Genomic DNA, 21,107 nt, shown 5'->3' with positions numbered 1-21,107 from the left:
CGTGGTCGTGATTGCAGTAGTGGCCTGTGGAGCTAAGGCGAGGCACCAGCCTCAGGCGCACTGTGGGCCTCCTTTGATCGAGCTGGCACCCGGCCACCACCTGACGCCCGCCTGAGGCTCCCTGTCCTGGTTGGCCCTGACCCTGCCTTGGCAGCCTGTTGCCGTCGCTTCCCTGCCTAGCCCCTGGCGTGAGGCCCGGCCTGCCTGGTGCGTGGCCCGTGTGTGAGCAGAGGCGGCCTGAGACGACTGAGTCTGGTCCGTTGGCTTCCGTGTGGCAGCCGCCATTTCGGGCGGCAGGGAAGACGTCTGCTGCCAACTAAGATCCGGCTGCAGCCGGCGACCTGTGGTTTCCCCCATCTTCCAAGAGAGGCCGTCCGACACCCGATGTGCACAGGCTTGTAGACCCAGTGAGTGCACTGGCGATAGGGGGGGCTGCGACTGCGCAGAGAGGGGCCCCCATGTGCTCTGAGCAGCCTGCCTGCCTGCTGGGAGGGTGGAATCGACTACTGGGTCGTGCAGCGCGGGGTTCTGGACCCCCTCCACCACTCCCACTTACCTGCCCTGAACCGCGGTACTGCTTTGGTCCCCGCTGGGCCCCATAATTGAGTACATGCTGCTGACCTGAAGGCTTTGGACCCACCTCTGGTGTGAGGACCGCCTGGAGAGGGAGTGGAGCGGGTCACGAGCTGTGATTGGAGCGGCGTCCAGGGGAGAACCCACTCCACACACACCCCCCTGCCTGGCTCCTGTGGCCCCGGTGGTGGATCACTGGCCATTCATTCCAGGGACCCTGCTGATACCCTCAAAGACCTGGCACATGTGCTGCTGCTGGGGCCCCGCCGGAGAAGGGAGTGGGAGTAGCTGCATCTCTTGCTGGTGTGGAGTCTGAGGACTCGACCCTATGGACTGCTAGCTTGGACGGCGGTGAGGGCTTGTGATTCGCCCCCTCCCCTGCGGCTGCTGTGGATCCGAGGGTGTGTGATTGTGGTCTGTGACTGAAAGGCGCCTCCTGAAGGGATTCGGCCTTCGCGGCAGATGGCGAAGGGTGCGGGCCCTGCCTCTCCTCTGGCTGCCAACGTTGCCCCTCACCCTGCTCTGGCCTGATTCAGGGATCTCCCCACTTGGATTCTTGGGCGGCGAGGGGGCAGGTAGTGCTCTCTCCTCTCTCCACATCCTTCCTTTCTCATTCTCTCTTCCCCCCGCCTGACTGCCTGAGGGCCGCTTGGCTCTCCCGCCCTGCTCAGTACACACCATGGGTAGAGATTGGGGCCCCAAAACCCCAGCCACGCAGACCAAAGTGGACAGATTCACAACTACGGACCCTGGGGTGACCAGAGGAACCGCGGATACAAACACCCCCTCCGCTACAGACTTGACCACTATCCTTCAAGCCATTCACACCTCGCATGCCTCGGTGGAGGGCAAGATTGCAGAAGTCCGGGTCGATATGACCCTTATCCGGCAAGACCTCTGCATAGCTACTTCCTGGATTAAGGAGTCGGAATCCCGCTTATCCACCCTAGAGGATGATGTCACCAACTCAAGGACCAAGTTGCTCGCCTCCAGACGCATACCCAAGAGCTCCATCAACGGGCCGAAAATGCCGAAAACAGGTCCCGGCGAAACAACCTCCGCCTGGTAGGGTTTTCGGAGGCTCGGAACAGGGCAGGAGCAGCTGACTTCGCTGAGCTTGGCTGCGCTCATGGATGCCTGAAGGTTCCCTCTTCCAGTGGCTCGCGGTGGAGCGCGTGCATCATTCTCTTGCACCCAAGCCACCACCGGGCACACCCCATAGAATGATAATACTGCGGATCCTAAACTTCGGGGACTGGGACTCCATTCTGGCCGAAGCCAGCGAACAGTGGCGCCTCCAATATGAGGGTCAAATGATCATGGTTTTCCCAGACTAAACTCAAGAGGTTCAGGGCCAACGTCGCTTGTTTGGTGAGGTTAAGCAAAACATGCGTGCCCTCAACCTCCAATATAGGCTCCTCTTCCTGGCCTGCCTCTGGGTCGTGTTTCAGAACAAGACCCTCTTCTTTGATTCCCCTGAGGAGGCCTGGGCATGGGTAATGGAGGAATGCCCCACACAGGGGCGTAACAAAGACCCCCGCAGCCCCCGCGGTGTGGGGGGGCCCCCAGTCTTCAGTATCTGAAGGGGGCCCCCTCAGCTCATCGGTAGAGAGCTGTATGTCTCTTGCTCTGAAGCAGCTGCAGTCTGCAGTCTGCTCTGAGCTCCTCGCAGGACCCAGGACTGAAGAGAAACAAAGTAACAACGTACATTGTTTCTCTTCAGTCAGAGCCGGGTCCGGAAAAATGATGGGGATGGGGGCCCTCAGAGTTACAGGCCTGGGATGTGCATTTACAGGGATCTCTGTAAGTAGGTGTGTTAACCCAGTGATCTTTCTGCATGGGGCGGAGAGGGGGACTGACTATGCGGAAGGTTTGCTCGTGGCTGGCACTGTCCCTTGTGGTGATCTGGCTAGAAGTGTTGGTACTGTCCATTTAACGCCCTGGTGTCCCTTGAGAAGTGCTGCACTCTCCTTTTAGGCGCTATGGGGTACTGTTCAGAAGTGTCGCCACTGTCCATGAAATGCTTTAGGACCTGTATGTACTGCCTATGAAATGTTACGAGGTCTGCACGGATTTATGTATGTACTGTCCGATTTGTGTATGCACTTCTCATTGAAATACTGTGTGTCTTTTTAGAAATGCGGTTCTGTCCTATGAAATTGTCTGAGATCTGTTTGGGTGTGCCTATATTATCCCTTGAAATGTTTGGGACTTTCTAATTTGTTTGGATCTGTTTGTACTGCCACATGAAATTTTTGGGAATCTGTCGGTACTGTCCAAAGAAATGTTCTGGGAACTGTTTGTACTGCCCCATAAAATGCTCAGGGATATGTTTGTACTGCCCCATGGGATGCTCAGGGATATGTTTGTACTGCCCCATGGAATGCTCAGGGATATGTTTGTACTGCCCCATGGAATGCTTTTAGATCTGTTAGTGCTACTGCTCAGTGGAATGCTCTTAGGTCTGGTGGTAACTGCCCCGTGGAATGCTCAGGGATCTGGTTTTACTGCCCCATAGAATGGTGTTAGTTCTGTTGGTGCTACTGCCCTGTGGAATGCTCAGGTATCTGTTTTTACTGCCCCGTGGAATGCTCTTAGGTCTGTTGGTGCTACTGTCCCGTGGAATGCTCAGGGATCTGGTTTTACTGCCCCATAGAATGGTGTTAGTTCTGTTGGTGCTACTGCCCTGTGGAATGCTCAGGGATCTGTTTGTACTGCCCCGTGGAATGCTCTTAGGTCTGTTGGTGCTACTGCCCCATGGAATGCTCAGGGATCTGTTTTTACTGCCCCATGGAATGGTGTTGGTTCTGTTGGTGCTACTGCCCTATGAAATGCTCAGGGATCTGTTTGTACTGCCCCGTGGAATGCTATTAGGTCTGTTGGTGCTACTGTCCCATGGAATGCTCAGGGATCTGTTTGTACTGCCCCATGGAATGTTCCGGGTTCTCTTTGTAGTGCCTATGTAATGTTCTGGGATACGTTTGTGTACTGTCCCATGAAATGCTATGGGATTTTTCTATGCTGTCACCCGAAATGCTGTGGAGTCGGGTTGGATGTATTGATACAGTCCCATAAAGTTCCGTTGAGAAGTGCTGCTTCGTGTCCTAGAAGATGCTATTAGATCTGTTTGTGTTTTCACTATTCCACTGCACGTGCAGCAGACTCGTAGAGATCGGCATCATTCGTACTGCCCCATCAGCAGTGGTGGATGCCTGCTGAGACTGCTGGCTCTGCCTCTGCCCCACTAAATGTAATCAAATTCTTCAGAAAAGTGCTTCTGCCGGTCCGTGGAAAGCATTGCAGGTATGTTGAGATGTGCCCGGGGTAACCTGTTAAACGTGTGCTAAGCGTCAAGTGCGCACTGTCCCTTTAAACGTGATGCACTGTTCTAGATGCTAAGTGCTGCTACTATGCCATTGAAAGTGCTTGAAGGGGTGAAGCAGGCGGTGTCCCTTTAAATGTGATGTAGCTGTGGATGCGAACTGCTATCACTGTCCCATTGGTGCGGTTACAGGTTTTGGTTGTCAATTGCTGGTAATTTGGCTGATTTATTCTTTGTAGTTTTGGGTGAGTTACTGCGTTTGTAGCTGCTGTTATCACGTCACCGTTAACTCATTCAGGACAGAGGGGATTTTGCAGGCCATACTAGCAGGGAAGAGCCAATGTAGTTACATGAAAGTGCCAGCTCTATCTGTAAAGTGCCGCTACCGACTAAATGAATGCCGTCATGTTGGAAAGTACTGGGTTCGCCCCACCTAAAGTGCCGTGTTCCTCGTTGTGAAGTGCGGCAAACAAGTACATTAAAGACGCTACAGTTAGAAAAAATTAGAAGTGCCTTATGCCCACCTAGGCAGTAGTGTAAGGCTTGTGTTTTTTATTTATTGTTTATGTTGGCCTTCATGTCCTTTTCTTTAACATCAGTGGTGTTCTTGCAGAGTGTTGTGTGAGTAACTTTGATGTATTGGTCAAATCTTTGTGTCTACATCCAACAATGAAGGATTTTATTTATTTTTTAGAGTTTTTCAGTAGATCAGTTTGTCAGGTCTCCGTATGATGTGTATATGACTTCGACATGGTAGTGTGTGCTGCCAGACCCCATTTGATGATTATCAGTGCCACTTCTACAGCGCATAACAGTTGCGCTGTGGATGAGTGTGACAGCCTTGGCCATGAAGAAGGATGTATGGTGGCCAAAGCAGTTTTGGCAAGTGTTGGCCGCAATGGGGTTCTTTCTTTGGGGATCTATAAAATCCATCAGCTAATAGACAATTCCTGTGGCATTTGTGACCTATAGAAAGAGAGGGTCATCCCTACATACTCCACAGGGGCCTACGGCTGTAGTCGTGGGCACAAAGACATGTTGGGCCAGTCTGGGGCATGTCAGCAAGAGGACTTCATGGTGTCACACCTTCTTGAAGGTCTGCAGAACACTAGACATGAAAGGACAGATGCTCATTTAACAGATCAAATATATTTTTTTAAGTTTTCATTTTGGGGGGTTTTACATCAATGTAGCAGCTAATGGGTAGCGTAATATCACTTCGATTGTCGACGGTGGGACACTACTCAAGCCTTTGCCTGTCCCCTTGAAAGCAGAAACACTTACCTAGTTACACAGGTGGTATAGTCAGATTTTCCCAATTGATAAGTGAAATTTGTGTTACAAAAACATCAAGGAAGTAATACTAAGGCCTAAGAATAAGCAGAGATCAGCTGCGGGCTGGCCTGTCTCAAAACTGGGACATTTTCTGAAAAGATTAGTGTCTCTGAAAGCTTGTGAGGGTCGGGACAGAGTCAGTCGTTTCTCAGGCAAACATGCTTAATTTGTGCTGGTGGATGCATGTTGTAGACTCGGGCATTCAATATTTTGGCATCCAGAATGATTTTTCCTTTCCAAAGATTGACCTAGTGCAATAGAGAGAAAGGCAGGCAATGGAGAAAGAAGCAGGAAGAGAAGGATACGGCCGCAGCAGTGATAAAAGCATGAATCGTGATAAAAATAATCCCAGCTGTGAGCTAAGAGGCAGGGTGGGAGTGTGTAGTGGAAGAATCAGGCATGGGGTGGAATAAAAACTAGGCTCCCAGTTTTCTATTGTGCCTGCGAAAGGCTTATCCCTTGCTCACAGCTTGTATCCAGAGATATGGGTGGGTAGATGAGTGAATAAATGGATGGTAATATGGACAGAAGGTCTTGGTTTGATATGTGGTTCGATGCAAGAGGATGGATGGGTGGGGATGGATGAACGGTTGGGTTGATGTTTTAGGTTGGCTGAATGGCTGGTTGGGTGAATAGATGGATGGGTTTTGCTAGTTTGATGGATAGTTTGGTGGATGAAGGGTTCGGATGGATGAATAGATGGGGTCGGATAAGTGGGTGGGTGGGTGGATGGGTCATTTGGGTGGTTTAGTTGGATGGGTTACGACTTGTGGATGGCTAAGGGGTGAATAAAAATACAAAAGACAAATGTGTAGCATTTGACTCGAAAATGGTTACACAAAAGTGTCCGATATTGGCACAGCAATGACGCTCGCGCCTGCATAATTGTGAGCATTCTTATAATGCGGCCATATTGCTCTCACTGGCTGTTGCTCATCCATATCCATTAATGATTGTTGCCAGGGCAATTTTGTCTGCAAGTGTGTGGTTTTTACACCAGTTCTTTGGAATTGCCAAAGAAATAGTATTAGGTCGTTCCCCATTTAGCTTCTATTGCCAGCCCTCTCTATTCGAGTAGCATGTGGGTTGGTGGGATTTAAATGTCCCCCATTACATTACGGCATTACGCTTCCCTATTCTCACAAAGGGCGTGCAGATATTAAGTGTCTTGCGGCATCTTCCATGGCATGTGCGAGCTATATCAAAAATGTGTGCAGTCACCTCGGTCCTACAAGTTTCCTCACTGGGTTTCGCATTTGAATCCAGTCCTGGATTTGCTGTGGTAAGCTCTCGGTCAGCATGGGCCCTTGACCATGAGGGATCATCCACCTTGTCCCACCCCTAAGGAACATCGGAGTTTCAGTGGGTGGCGGGGTGGTAATCGGATAATTTGGAATCAGGGAGGTCATCATGGTGGGGCGATTGGGGCCCGGCCGGCATTAAAAGTAAAACATAGTGTAGAGCGGTACATTCTTCACCCACTCTCCATCTCATGCCGGTCATACACCTGAAGGAAATTTGCCCGCATATACTATAAATCAATAGATCAATCTACAAGCAAAATGAAAGCCTTTCCAAACTATATCTACCTTTTAGTATTTCTACTTGTGGTTGTCTAATCTCACATCGGGGCTTCCTTAATTCGCTTACCGCTTTAACTTGTTTATCTACTTTAGTTGATCATTGTCGTACTAAATCCTATTTTACGTCATCAGTGACATACTAAAGTCTTTAATGTGACTTTAAGTTTGGCTGATATAATGTTTGCTGTGCTCTCATTTCTCAGTATGTCTCAGTCATGTATTAGTTATTCCTGAAAGACATTCTGTCAGTTTGGCCATTCGCCCCCCCCCAAATCTTGGAGCTGCCTTTGTCAAATGCCTCAGAGCATTCTACGAGGAGCAATGTGTATATATACCTATCTGTGATAAACGCGGTACTTCTACCACTTGTGAATTTAAACTGAGGAATTGCTGGATTGAGATGTCGAGATGATATACTGTAGGTGGTGGGCCGGGCCGCTAGGGAGGCCCCCTCCATGTGCTTTGCAGGGGGGCCCCCTCAAGTTTCGTTATGCCACCGGCCCCCACACGACTCAACACTCGCAGTCCATCATCCCCTGGTGATGCTGGAGGTTCCCGCCGCGTCATTCCTGCCCCTCAACCACAGCATCACCGCTCTCGCAGGAGATGGGACCAAAGACGGACTCGTTCAGACTCACCATTGTACCCCTCTCGTCAGTATCCAGAACACCCCCGGAAGATCCCCGTGCTGGGCGGAGGACTGGCTCTTCAGGCCGCTCGGACCCCAGGAATGCCTCGCCCCGCCCATCGCTGTTGGATCTGGTGGACACAGACCTCTCCTGTAGCCCGGTTCTCCCCACGGGGCCTTCCTGAGCCTGCCAGGACCTTCTTGCTGCGACCAGTCCTGCACTCTTGAGGCTGCACATCAACTTACAGCGCTCTACTTCCCGATGGACATTGCCGTTGAACATCCTGCTCTGAGGAAGGTCCTCCACAATTCTCCATTCCCAAGCGTTTTAGTTTGGTCTTCCTTGTGTTTCCTAGTTAGGGCGACAGATGCTTCTGTTCCTGAAGTATAGGGAGAGGGAGGGAATGGGATTGGGGGGGAGGGACCATTGTCCCGGTTCTTTGGTTGTTTTCTCTGTTTAATGCACTAACATTCCTTTCCATCAGCAGAGCAAGCGCGTTGAAATCCAGCACTGTAGAGTTGCACCCACTACCTCGTACAAATACACCACTTCATCCACACCTACCAACCACACTAGAAGACTGATTGTCTGTCGACTCTCCCTATGTCTGACAAGTATGCCGGGCGGCATTGCTCCACATAATGTCCTGGAATGGAATGTTAATAGCTTACTAGATAAGGTCAAGTGCACAGCGGTCCTTCGATATGACCAGCGCCACACCGTAGACATTCTGCTGCACCAAGAAAACCACCTGGTAGGAAATCACTGTCCTTTTCTGGCGCCATATGCTATGGCGGAGTCTGGCACTCTGGTTTTACTCGGTGCTCGAGAGGGGTGGCCTTCCTGGTGCACCGTGCCCTACCATACGTGGTGCCTGGGGTGACTCATGATCCTCAGGGCTGCTTCGTCCTCTTGGAGGGGAGCCTTGGGTACCGACCTCTGAACCTGCTTACTGTATACTCTCCCCCCTTCCTGCTGACCTCCACACTTCAGCATCTAGCCACCCTGGTTGCTGCTTTGCCCCAAGGGAAGACCATCATTGGGGGTGACTTCAATGCTGTTATGGACCCCGACCTTGACACTGCTAAGGCCCCCTCAACCTCTAGAATTATGCACTCTAATCTCCTATCGAGCTGGGCCGCTGCTCAAGGCATCGAGGATGCTTGGAGACTTTGGCACCCGAACCCTGAATTGTACACCCACACATCGGCATCCCATCACACGCATGCCCGTATAGACTAAGTTTTCATGCCAGCCCTGGACTGCCGAGCAATTCAAGATATCGCCATCCTCCCCAGGGGTTTATCGGACCACTCTCCAGTGGCGATCCCGCTAGGTAAGATCCCTGAATCTTCGCGCCCGATCTGGTGGCTAAACGCCTGGTTTCTCCAGGACAAGACATTTAGAGACCAAGTGGGCGACGAGCTTCACCAGTACTTCATCACCAAGCAGGGCTTGGTTCCTTCTCCTGGCACCCTATGGGAGGCTGGTAAGGCCACCATCCGGGGCTTCGCCAAAGGCCAGCTCAAACTCCAGAGAGCGAAGCAGAACTCTCGACTCACGCTCCTGGAGGCCTAAGCTGTCCTACTTGAGACCCACCCTCCGGAGGAGAGAACTGCAGCCCCAGATAAGAGGCTATCGCTCCTAAGGCACGAGATTAAGCAAGCCTCCCTGGAGGCCACTAAGTTGTTGTGGAGATCATCCGTGGTCCGAGTGTACAGATGGGGAGTTAAGAATGGGAAACTCCTCCACCGTCTGGCCACATTTCCTATGGCCAATCGTATCATTCCTGAGGTGCTTGATTCGAACGGAGTGACCCAGCGAACCCCAGTGGCAGTGGCCCAGTGTTTTGCCACGTACTATGACAATCTTTACTCTGCACAGCCTCCCAGTCTCTCACTCCCAGAGCTCCTTCGGCGCAAATGGTTCCCTCATCCATGACTCAGCAAATCAGAGGCGGAGGCGCTGGACGGCCCGGTCAGTCCGAAGGAGATCAACGATGCCATATCGTGCATGGCTGCCGGTAAGACGCCAGGGCCAGATTGACTCTCGCAGGAGTTCTACGCATCCTACTGAGACACGCTGGTTCCCCACCTCCTAGAAGTATATCAGGAGGCCTGTTGATTGCGGCTCATTCTGCCCCGAGATGGACACGGCCACCATTGTGGTGACCTCCAAGTCTCAACCTCCGTCGAAGCATTGTCCTGACTACCGCCCCATCTCTCTTATAAATTTGGAGCTCAAAATATTTGCTTCTGTCCTGGCTAATCGAGTGAGACCGTACCTGGCCAAGCTGGTCCACCCCGACCAGTGCAGATTCATGCCCCTCTGGGGAACCAGACACTGCCTTAGATGCCTCCACCTGGCTTTAGCAAACCGGCAACAGCTGACCCCATAATTATTCCTTCTTCTCGTGGATTTCGAGAAAGCATTTGATTTGGTGGACTGGCGATATCTAGAGGCGGTGTTGACCGAAATGAGGTTCGGTCGGCCCTTCCGCAGCCTGGTCAAGACATTATACTGTAAGCCGCGAACTCAGGTACTAGTCAATGGAGCTTGTCCCACCCCTTTCCCATCAGAAGATGCCCCCTCTCGCCCCTCCTCTTCGCGTTAGCGAAGGAACCCTTTGCCAGCCTCGTTAGAGCTGACAAACTCATCATGGGATGGCGGTGGCCAGGCTTAGAGGAGGACAAGATCGCCCTTTGCGCAGACGATGTTCTGCTATTTTTAGGAGATCCAGCCCAGTCGGGACCCCGGTGTCTCCGGGCCCTGAGCCTTTTTGAACAAACATTCGGTCTTTGCTTGAATTCGACTAAATCCGTCCTGGTCCCCCTTCACCTCTCGAGGGAGAGCTTTGACTGTCAGTCGTCGATACCTCTCCGGCGTCAGTCCTTTAAATACCTGGGGATCTGGGTTGCCCTCCACCCCGACCTCACCTGGTCACTCAATGTCACCCCGCTGGTGAAAAAGGTTTTTGCTGACCTCCTGAAGTGGCAGACTCTGCCATTGAACCCCATGGGCAGAATAGCTCTGTTCAAAATGATGGTTCTGCCCAGATTCCTTTACATGCTCCAGAATTCAGACCTCTCCTTCACCCGCGCATGGTTCCGCGAGATGGACAGCTTGGCTATCAAGTTCTTATGGGGAGGTCGAAGGTCTTGGCTGGCCCTTGCCCAGTGCCGGATTCTGCCCTTTGATGGAGGTCTGGGGATGACGAATCTATACCTCTACTACCAAGCTACACGGCTCCTCACTTTGCATGATTGGTTTAATGGGGGATGGTCCGACCAGGCAAACCACCTGGAACTGCACACCCTGGGCCTACACAACATTCAGGGGATGCTGTATGGGAACACCATTTCCCAAACTATGCCTGAGGTTACACTTGGGGTGCTTTTGGCCTGGCGGGCTTCTCTGCGCCATACCCACTGGTTGGGTAAACTGACCCAATATACCCCATTGTGGAGGGGCACTCGGCTCTGGGAGGTCGCCAACCTGAAAAACTCTTTCTGAACACGGCATTGATGGTGACTAAAAGGGACATTGCGGCCAACTGGCTGAACTCGGCTGCGCCCGCCATGGTGCACTGGTGCAGTGGGGTAGACTGGTGCGCGGCACAAGAACGACCCCTGTACGAGGCTAGGGGATGCCCGAAAACGTTTCGCAGAATGTGGGGTAAATGGGTCGGGGTGATAGAAGATTGATACCCCCGCAGAACAACCAAGGACCGGGGTGGATGCTGCAATGTTTTCACCTTGCTTATCAACTCATGTATGTTGGTGCTCTATTGCTACATTTTTGCTCTGCACTGATAACTGTGTATAATGCTGGTATTGTTCTCTCTTGCTGGTTTCTCCAAATGAATAAAAATTAGATTTTCAAAAAAAAGAATTTTAACAAATGAACAGTTCCCTCTGAATAATATATCATATAAATTAAAATTACACTTACAATTTTGTTTCTGAAGTCTTTTGAAATGAAACTCTTACCCCCAAAAAAAATTCCAAAAATATATTCATGAAAAAGATCACGCAAAAAATGCAACACAAAAATTAAACAGCCAATACTTCATTAAGCCAGTAAACACATTGAAAATCTGATAACTACTTAACAAATAAATAAACACTCCAGGAAATCAAAAAAGAGGGAAAAAGAAAAAAAGTATTTGGGTCAAAACATAACCAAATATTTTTCTAGGAAAAGAAAAACCACACACAGAATAAAAATGTTCTCCAATATCTAAAATAACAACATGTAAAGTAAAAACATATAAACCTAAGCAAACAACATTCACAACTATAAACCCACATATGAACCACAATCGAAATTCTTAAAAACATACATCCATATAAAACACAAAACACATAAAAATATTCTTAATTACATGTAGACTTAGCACATTAACATAAAAAAGGTAATGCAAATTACACTAATATGTTACATACATAGGGCCTCATAATGACTTTGGCAGTGTGGGATCGAGGCGCCATGCTTCCGCACTGTTCCCACACTGCCAAAGCCAAAACAGACTGCCCTCCAGATTACGACTTTTTAAGTTGCTGGTACGCAGTTCTCTGGTGTTCCTATGGCGCTGCCTTTAAAATATGCACCGCCATGGGAACGTCAAAGCATGTTCCTGCATGGACCGAAATGCACAATGTTGTGCATTTCGTTCTGTACAGTAACATGGGGGTGCATGCAGACAGGGGGGGCACACTATGTGCCCCCCTGCACATGCACCCCATGGTGCAGAGGCCTTTGTTTCCTCACCGCCAATTTTCATGGTGGTCGCACCGCCATGAAAAGTGTGGTGATGAGGAAACTCATAATATGCTTGGTGCCCTGCCAAGCACATTCCAACCTCAAGACCGCTGTGCCATAGACGCAAGGGATCTCTGATCCCTGGTGGTTACGGTGGTCCCAGGGCAGCCCGACCGCCCTCGTCATAATAGGGCAGTCGGAAAACTGCCACCACCACGGCCCTGCAAGTCTGGCGGTTCGTGGACCGGCAGACTCGTAATAAGCCCCTAAAATGACATTACATTTCAAATGCTGCTCTACCTAACTTTAAACACTTCCCATCAAACACTAAATCCTTGCAAAGCAATTGTAAACTACTCTTACCTAAACCTTGACAGCAGGAACGGGAAACTGCAACCTCAAAGTCCACAAGCAGCCCAAAATGATGAAGACAGTCTACAAAATCAAGCAGATGGTAAGAAATGTTAGAAAATGACTATTAAAAAAAACAACTCCCATCCTATACAAACAATGAAACAATTAAATACACTTATTATTAATGTGTGTAAATCAATATGAAACATGGGAAAATGTTACAGTGCATTTTCTTGTGCAAAAAAGTACAAAATGTAAAATAAATATACACACACTAAGAAATACTGAAAAATAATTGCTATTTGTTTACGGCACTTTTTAATATTCCAGCAAACTAATTCCAACCACAACTGCTCATTACCTATGGTGCTGCTGCTGGTAACGACTGGAGTCCCGTTTACCATAGCAAGAAATTAAACCCCAACAATGGAGAGAAAACACCAGCAGTCCAGCTTGCTCTTCACCCACTTTACTGGCAATAACACGTTTCAGCAATTTTTGCCTTTGTCATACCTATCAGAGCAAGCTTTTCAGTCTTGTGTGGCTCCTCAATGGTCTCCAGTTTCACCTGCACTCTAAATGGGCCATCCTGTGTAGAGAAAAAATCTGTTTTCTTTACCCAGGTCTGCATCACTAACAATTTAAAATCAAAATTAGAGAAATATATTTGATTTAAATTAGTAACCTTATGGGAGATAAAAGGCCCTGGCTCTTGTAGGAGCAGGGTTAGGTTTAGAATGGGAGCTGTGGTAAAAAAGCTAGCATCAAGGATAGTCTTGGGGTAATTCTATTATGGTAAGGGTAAAGATATAGGGGCATATTTATGTTCCCTGGCCCATCCCTGCAAATCAGCATGGATGCGCCAGGGAAGATGCGTCATGCAAGTTTGCCCTTGCGCCACCGCAGATGCGCCGCATTTACAATGCGGTGCATCGTGGCGCAAGGACAAGCAGATACGTGACGCATCTGCCGGTGTAAGGTTGGCGCAGTGCTGAAGTTGCGTCGCAAGCGCGACGCAACTCCAGCACTGTTCCAACCTACCCTTTCCTTAACATGGTGCGTCAAGCCTTACGCCTGCTTCAAGCAGGCGCAGGGTTTTGACGCATCAGCGTTGGGAAGTGACTCAGTGAAATCTTATAGATTTCACTGAGTCACTTTTCAGGGGCGTTCCTGCGACGGAACGCCCCCCCCCCGAGTTGAAACGCCCACATGAAACCTGATGCAGGTTTCATGTGGCGCAGGGCTTTACACCGTGACGCATCTCCATAGATGCGTCACGATGTAAATAGGACGCAACATGGCGCAGGGTTTACGCCGCCGCTGCGTCACAAAAGTGACGCAACGGCGGCGTAAAAGGGGCGCAAGTCCCTCATAAATCTGCCCCACATTGATTGCATGAATAGTGTTATGATAACGGTAAGCAGCAAAGTCAGGTAAGATCATTGTTAGGGTAGACTATTGATAGATAACAGAGTCAAAGAGGCTCATGTCAAAGGTTAGGGTCAGGGCAACTCTTGATAAATGTTAGTATCTTTTAAGTGTCTTTGCTTGGGCCAAGGTTATGGTTAGGCCTTGGGTAATGGTTGTTAACAAGCTCTGAGTATGGTTAGCGTTAGGTCAGGGGTGTGGTCAAGGTGAGGGTTTACATTCCTGTTTGGCTGAGGTAAGGGTTAATTTAAGATAGGTTCAAAAGTTAGGGTAAGGATTGGGGATAAAGATAGGGTAAGGCATCAGGTGTTTCTGAAAAATATTGCAATAAACCAAACTTTGAAAAGAAGGGGGGCAGTGTGACAGAAAATGAATTGTTTTTTTCACGGAAAAGGATTTCATTCATATACTTGCAATTATAGTGCCTTTCAAGGCATTATATAGCAAACTATGAATTCAAAAGGTGTCACTAATCTATATTGAGTGGACAGGCTATGATAATATAACAACAATAACCTCCTTATACATAGCAATGTATACCACGTCCACCATTTATAAGCACTGTGTATAAAAGGTTTTAAAATTCTCAATTACAAGAACTGGTGACACATACGTGTAATAAGTCCAATCACCAAGAAAAGCTACAAATGCGACACAAATCAGTCTTCTTTGGTGCCGATTCCGATCCTGTAAAACCCGGGTACGAATGGTCGTACGGAGCGTATTCTCCATACGACTCGTACCCGGGAAATCCACCTTACAAAGCAGCAAGTACGATTCGTACAGAAATACAATTTCCGGACGAATCATAAAAAACTACGTGCGTCGAAAAAATAACCACAATTCCGATCCGGGACATCGCGTACGTGACGTCCAGACGGAGTCAGGCAGCGTTCTACGGACCAGCAAGTACGATTCGTGCCTACGTCACTCCGCACGGATAATTTTTTACGGCAGCCAAAAACTCCCGGGAAATTGAGGACGACGCGAAGAAGGAGCAGCGGTACGCGACGGACAGCCATGGACCCCATCCTACGTGTCATCCCGGCCCTCCTAGCCTACGACCTGGTGCACCGAAACCGCCGCGCACGCCGCAGAAGATCAGCATAACACCCAGGGGCAAAGGGGGGGCGAGGGGCAGGAAACATAACCTCTACCTAATTTTTAAAATACCATATACTGTCCATACATTACCTCCAGGGTCTGGTCACTTCGGGGGGCGTGTCCACCAATCCCCGCGTACGCGTACCCGTCACCACTACAATGGTGGTACGGCCCGTACCCACGCCCTCAGAGCTTGGGTACGGCCCGTTCCACGCGTACCCCTACATCACCACTACAATGGTGGTACGGGCCGTACCCACGCTCTGAGGGCGTGGGTACGGCCCGTACCACCATTGTGGTGGTGATGTAGGGGTACGCGTGGTACGGGCCGTACCCACGCTTTGAGGGCGTGGGTACGGCCCGTACCACCATTGTAGTGGTGATGTAGGGGTAGGCGTGATACGGGCTGTACCCACGCTTTGAGGGCATGGGTACGGCCCGTACCACCATTGTAGTGGTGATGTAGGTGTACGCGCCGTACCCACACCCTCAGAGCGTGTGTAAGGCCCGTACCACGCGTACCCCTACATCACCACTACAATGGTGGTACGGGCCGTACCCATGCCCTCAAAGCGTGGGTATGGCCTGTACCACGCGTACCCCTACATCACCACTACAATGGTGGCATGGCCCATACCCACGCTCTGAGGGCATGGGTACGGCGCATACACCTACATCACCACTACAATGGTGGTACGGGCCGTACCCACGCCCTCAAAGCGTGGGTACGGCCCGTACCACCATTGTAGTGGTGATGTAGGGGTACGCGTGGTACGGGCCGTACCCACGCTCTGAGGGCGTGGGTACGGCCCGTACCACCATTGTAGTGGTGATGTAGGGGTACACGTGGTACGGGCCGTACCCAACCTATGAATGCGGGGGTCCGGACCGCATCACCCGTACACCTAGGGCACCAGTACATTTGTGATACAAGGCGTACACACGCCACAAATGTTGACTTAGGGCCTGGTGCAGCATATAACCAGTATATTGGGGTGTGTACATGGCCAGGACAGCAGTGTACACCACCAAGGGTGCGGGTGGGTGGGTGTCTGCCTAGGAGTCCCAGCAGTGGACAAAGACATGTGAGGGGTGGGTGCCCATCACTCCCGGCAGTGGACAGAGACATGTGAGGGGTGGGTGCCTATCACTCCCAGCAGTGGACATAGACATGTGAGGGGTGGGTGCAGAGGAATACCAGCAGTGGACAGAGACATGTGAGGGGTGGGTGCCTATCACTCCCAGCAGTGGACAGAGACATGTGAGTGGTGGGTGCCTATCACTCCCAGCAGTGGACATAGACATGTGAGGGGTGGGTGCACATCACTCCCAGCAGTGGGCAGAGACATGTGAGGGGTGGGTGCCTATCACTCCCAGCAGTGGACATAGACATGTGAGGGGTGGTTGCCTATCACTCCCAGCAGTGGACATAGACATGTGAGGGGTGGTTGCAGAGCAATACCAGCAGTGGACAGAGACATGTGAGGGGTGGGTGCAGAGGAATACCAGCAGTGGACAGAGACATGTGAGTGGTGGGTGCAGAGGAATACCAGCAGTGGACAGAGACATGTGAGGGGTGGGTGCCTATCACTCCCAGCAGTGGACAGAGACATGTGAGGGGTGGGTGCCTATCACTCCCAGCAGTGGACATAGACATGTGAGTGGTGGTTGCAGAGGAATACCAGCAGTGGACAGAGACATGTGAGGGGTGGGTGCCTATCACTCCCAGCAGTGGACAGAGACATGTGAGGGGTGGGTGCCTATCACTCCCAGCAGTGAACAGAGACATGTGAGGGGTGGGTGCCTATCACTCCCAGCAGTGGACATAGACATGTGAGGGGTGGGTGCCTATCAGTCCCAGCAGTGGACAGAGACATGTGAGGGGTGGGTGCCTATCACTCCCAGCAGTGGACATACACATGTGCGGGGTGGGTGCCTATCACTCCCAGCAGTGGACATAGACATGTGAGGGGTGGTTGCAGAGGAATACCAGCAGTGGACAGAGACATGTGAGGGGTGGGTGCAGAGGAATACCAGCAGTGGACAGAGACATGTGAGTGGTGGGTGCAGAGGAATACCAGCAGTGGACAGAGACATGTGAGGGGCGGGTGCCTATCACTACCAGCAGTGGACAGAGACATGTGAGGGGTGGGTGCCTATCACTCCCAGCAGCGGACAGAGACATGGGGGTGTGTACATCATGATCAGATGACCACAACTCCATGGGTGTATGTACGCATCCCTAATGTTCTACTATGTTGATAGTGCCATAACAACACATCACTGACAACAGTGTCCCACTCCCATGAGGATGGATGTCTTTCCCCCACTGCATGACACACCACATGTGGGTGTGAGGACAAATGACACATGCATACCCACCCCTGGCGGATGCAGCACAATACACACACAGAGATCATGCCACAAGACTGTAAAGTCATGGCAATGCCTACTAAACTAAGAGAGCCAAAGGGAACACACACTGTCACGCACATCCCAGGACTGATAGGAATGTACAGGTGCTGGGACAGTCACAAAGATGTTGCCTCTCATGGAAGGAATAGGGTAGAGTTCCCACAGATACAATGCCCACAATTGTCAGGCAGGTGCCCAAATACCCTGCAGAACAAGTACCAATTGTGTGCTAGGCTGGGATAACACACATGCATAGTGCGGAAAATGGATAATTTAGCCATTAAGGCATTACAACATACTCAATACACAAGTACAGTGACTAGCAAGGATGGCACAGACGATGCAGCCGGAGACATTGCTGAGCAGGCATCCCCATAGTTGAAGGGATCCGTCACCAACAAAGGAAATGTAGACACAGGTCAGCACAACAATTGTGCAACTCCCTGCAGGGAAGATGTCAGGTGTCACAGAGGAAAGAACACTCCTTGGGACAATGTCTCCAAACACAAATAGCACACACGACCAAAGATTCTTCGCAGAGACCTTGTGATGGCACGCAGATACCATGGTCCTCCCCATGAGCATCAGGCTACAACATTACCCTGAAACATAACACATTACCACAACCCCAACTCCTGGAGCATCAGCACCCACATCAATACCTGAAATGCAAGTGTTCAAAGTGAAAAGAAAATGCTTTATTCAGCATTAAAAGCAAAATCATAAAAGGACACTATTTACAAAAGCACATGGCCAGTCTAGATCAGAAGTCCTTGGGGGGGACACATGGCCACGCGTCTCCCCTAGCTTGCCTGCACATTAGAACCCTCAGGTTCGTCGACTGGGGGGGGCGGGCATCATGTAGGGAAGGACCAGGCACCGCAGGGACAGGAGGTGTAACGGTAGGTGTGGTGGGTGCAGGGACGGACACCTCCACCGCAGGGGGTGGGGCAGCGCCAAAGGTGGAGGTCAGCTCGGCGCTGCACACTGCTGCCAGGTCGTCCAGCGTATCCCCTGCACCCAAAGAAAACACAGGCTCAAAGGAGGGGGGGTCGGAGGAATGGGGTGCAACGCTACTGGGGGAGGGGGTGGACAGGGGGGGTACTCAACTCCCCTACCCGTGGAGTGCCGTGCCCGTTTGCGGGCTGGTGAGCCAGAGGGGCTGGGGCCCAGCACAGCCAAGTAGGCCTCCTTGCCAGATTGTGTGGTAGGGGAGCCGAGGGGAGTGCCATTGGAGGGACTGGGTAGTGCGGCATGTGGACTCGGACTGTGGCTGTGTGTATGCCTGTGTGCCCCAGACCCAGTGGGTGTGCCTTCATCCCCCTGAGTGTGCGTGCCAGGAGGTGTGCACTTGCCCTTACGTGTTGGTGTGCTGCCTGTGTCTGGTGGGGTGTGTGCTTGGGAATGTCTGGGTGTGCTTTGGACAGACATGGCAGTGGGAAGTGTGGATGGTGCAGGGGTAGGGGGGACGAAGCGCTGCAGGAGACTCACTGCTGCTGTCAGTGAAGAGTCCATGGACCTCAGCAACATCCGTTGGTCAGACATCGCTGATGACATGCCCTCCATGTACAACACCATCTGTGTCAGCAGTCTGGTGTGGCCATGGAGGACATTCAGCATCGATGTCTGGCCAACCTGCAACTGCTGCTGAATGTCCACAGACTCTGCAGCGAGGGCAGCAGGGGGGACAGGGGCAGGGGGTGCGGTGCCTGGCACGAAGGAGACACGGTGTTGCCTTGCACGGACAGAAGGGACCGGAGCAACTGGGAGGGCGGTGATGGGAATGGAGAGGGCGATGACAGATGTAGTGCTGCTGCCAGGTGTTGTAGCAGCCTCTGCCCCCTCGAGGAGTTCAGCCTCGGACCCATCAGCATCGTAGTCAGTGTTGCCACTAGACAGGTCCTCCGCCTGACTCCCCTCGCCCTCCGTGCCACTTGTTCCTGCAGACTTGCCAGCAGTGGTGGCAGCGATGCTGGATCCCTCCTCCAGGTCCGTGCAGGTGTCTCCCTCGGTGTCCTCCGATGATGCTGTGGGCAAGGTGAAGATACAGAAAATAATCAGTCACCCTTATACATCTAACACATGAGTCCAAACAAAAAATGTCACAGTGCATATCTGGAAATGCATCATGAGTAACATCTAGAATACTCTGCACATATGTAACCCTGCACTCCCCAGTTGGTTGACCCACCATGCCACTTGGAAACAATGGAGATTATGACACAACAGCAAATAACTTGATATCAAATTATACTGAGAAGCTAGTGTCTGGGAACAGTTGAGCACAGCAAGACTGTGAAGGCATGCCACCTCTTGTTCACTGTGAACGAAACAGTATTGGTGCACCCAAGGCCAAATAACAGACCTCAATGCTGAAGGTGTCCCCACACTCAGAGACCTGTGAGTACTTTTGAAATCCAAACCAAAAACATTGCGATCCCTTGGGACTCACAACACTTTACACAATGTACATGTTTAGAATGTGTGAATGTGCCAATTTGTGAACAGAACACACATGTGCCTGTATAACAGAATTCACACAAGGAGGTGCACACTAAACTACATTTACACATTCATTGTATGAGCTGGCAGCCGAATTCAAATAAGCCACTGTAAAGAAGAAATGGGGTATCAGTAAGTACATATACATGGCACCACGGTGGTCTGGATGACTTGACACTCGTAAGTTGGTATCAGCAACAACCAAGGACTTACCCAAATGTAAAAACACTGTGGGAACATGGATATGTATAATCAGAAAACAAGTGGTAATCGAACTGTGCCTTTCTTTAAAATGTGCCAGCGTGTCCCGGGAAAGTGTGAAGGTACTTTATTTTGTACTTCCTTGGGAGACATCTGTCATGCAGGCACATTATTGTCCTTCACAACAAAACTTGAGACATGTTGACAAGTGTAGTGAGTGCCAAGGTACAATACTTCTTGACTAACAGCTTGAATCATGCCACCTGTCACATGGCCATCCGTACCATGATGACACAGTTGGCAACACATCTGACCCACTGCCTGTAATGTGGAGTGGCGCACATGTCCAAACACAGGACAATGCATTAGCTAATGGGCCTGCAATTGTGTCGGGATAAGGAGCACCTGCACTGAGGAGACACCCTCATGGGAACCAAGAATGCCCACACAGATGTCAGCACACACAGACCAAACTACGTAGCATCTCGACCACACCCAGGTGGCAAACATGGATGAGCATGAACCATGTATTTTAACTTTTGACACATGCTGCAAAGCACAAACATTAAACCCTGCACAACATGACTGGGTCAACGCATGTTGAGTGTCTGTCCAGACAATTATCACACACAGGTCAGACCTGGCAAGGAGACATAAGGTTTGGACATGTAGGCCTTGCCCGCACAAACCCACCATACCTGACACAATGTGATTGAGACAGATCAAGAAGTTACACCTCTTAATCTGGGTTTACTAAAATGTGCATCAAGAATTCCTAAATGTACTCCACATCACCTTGTGAGGCTGCCAATACATATTTGTGACAAACAACCATCAACAGATAGTTGTACATAGACACACAGGCACTGCCCAGTGTGAGGATGCACAAGCCAAATGGGG

The 21,107-nt window shown here is 50.6% G+C and overlaps 1 long non-coding RNA gene across 1 annotated transcript in view; it reads right to left on the bottom strand.

Moving 5' to 3' along the window:
• Nucleotides 1-21,107, bottom strand: part of LOC146835098 (uncharacterized) — a 637,707-nt gene that overhangs the window by 8,962 nt on the left and 607,638 nt on the right. Inside the window, exon 6 of the long non-coding RNA XR_014960382.1 lies at nt 12,567-12,638. This is a non-coding gene — a long non-coding RNA (uncharacterized LOC146835098). The remainder of the gene's footprint in view (nt 1-12,566; nt 12,639-21,107) is intronic.

Source organism: Triturus cristatus, chromosome 4_2, assembly GCF_964204655.1.
Source record: "Triturus cristatus chromosome 4_2, aTriCri1.1, whole genome shotgun sequence".
In the NCBI taxonomy this organism is placed as follows: Eukaryota; Metazoa; Chordata; class Amphibia; order Caudata; family Salamandridae; genus Triturus; species Triturus cristatus.
The sequence above is the reverse complement of the archived record's forward strand: the minus strand, read 5'-3'. Positions and strand labels throughout refer to the sequence as shown.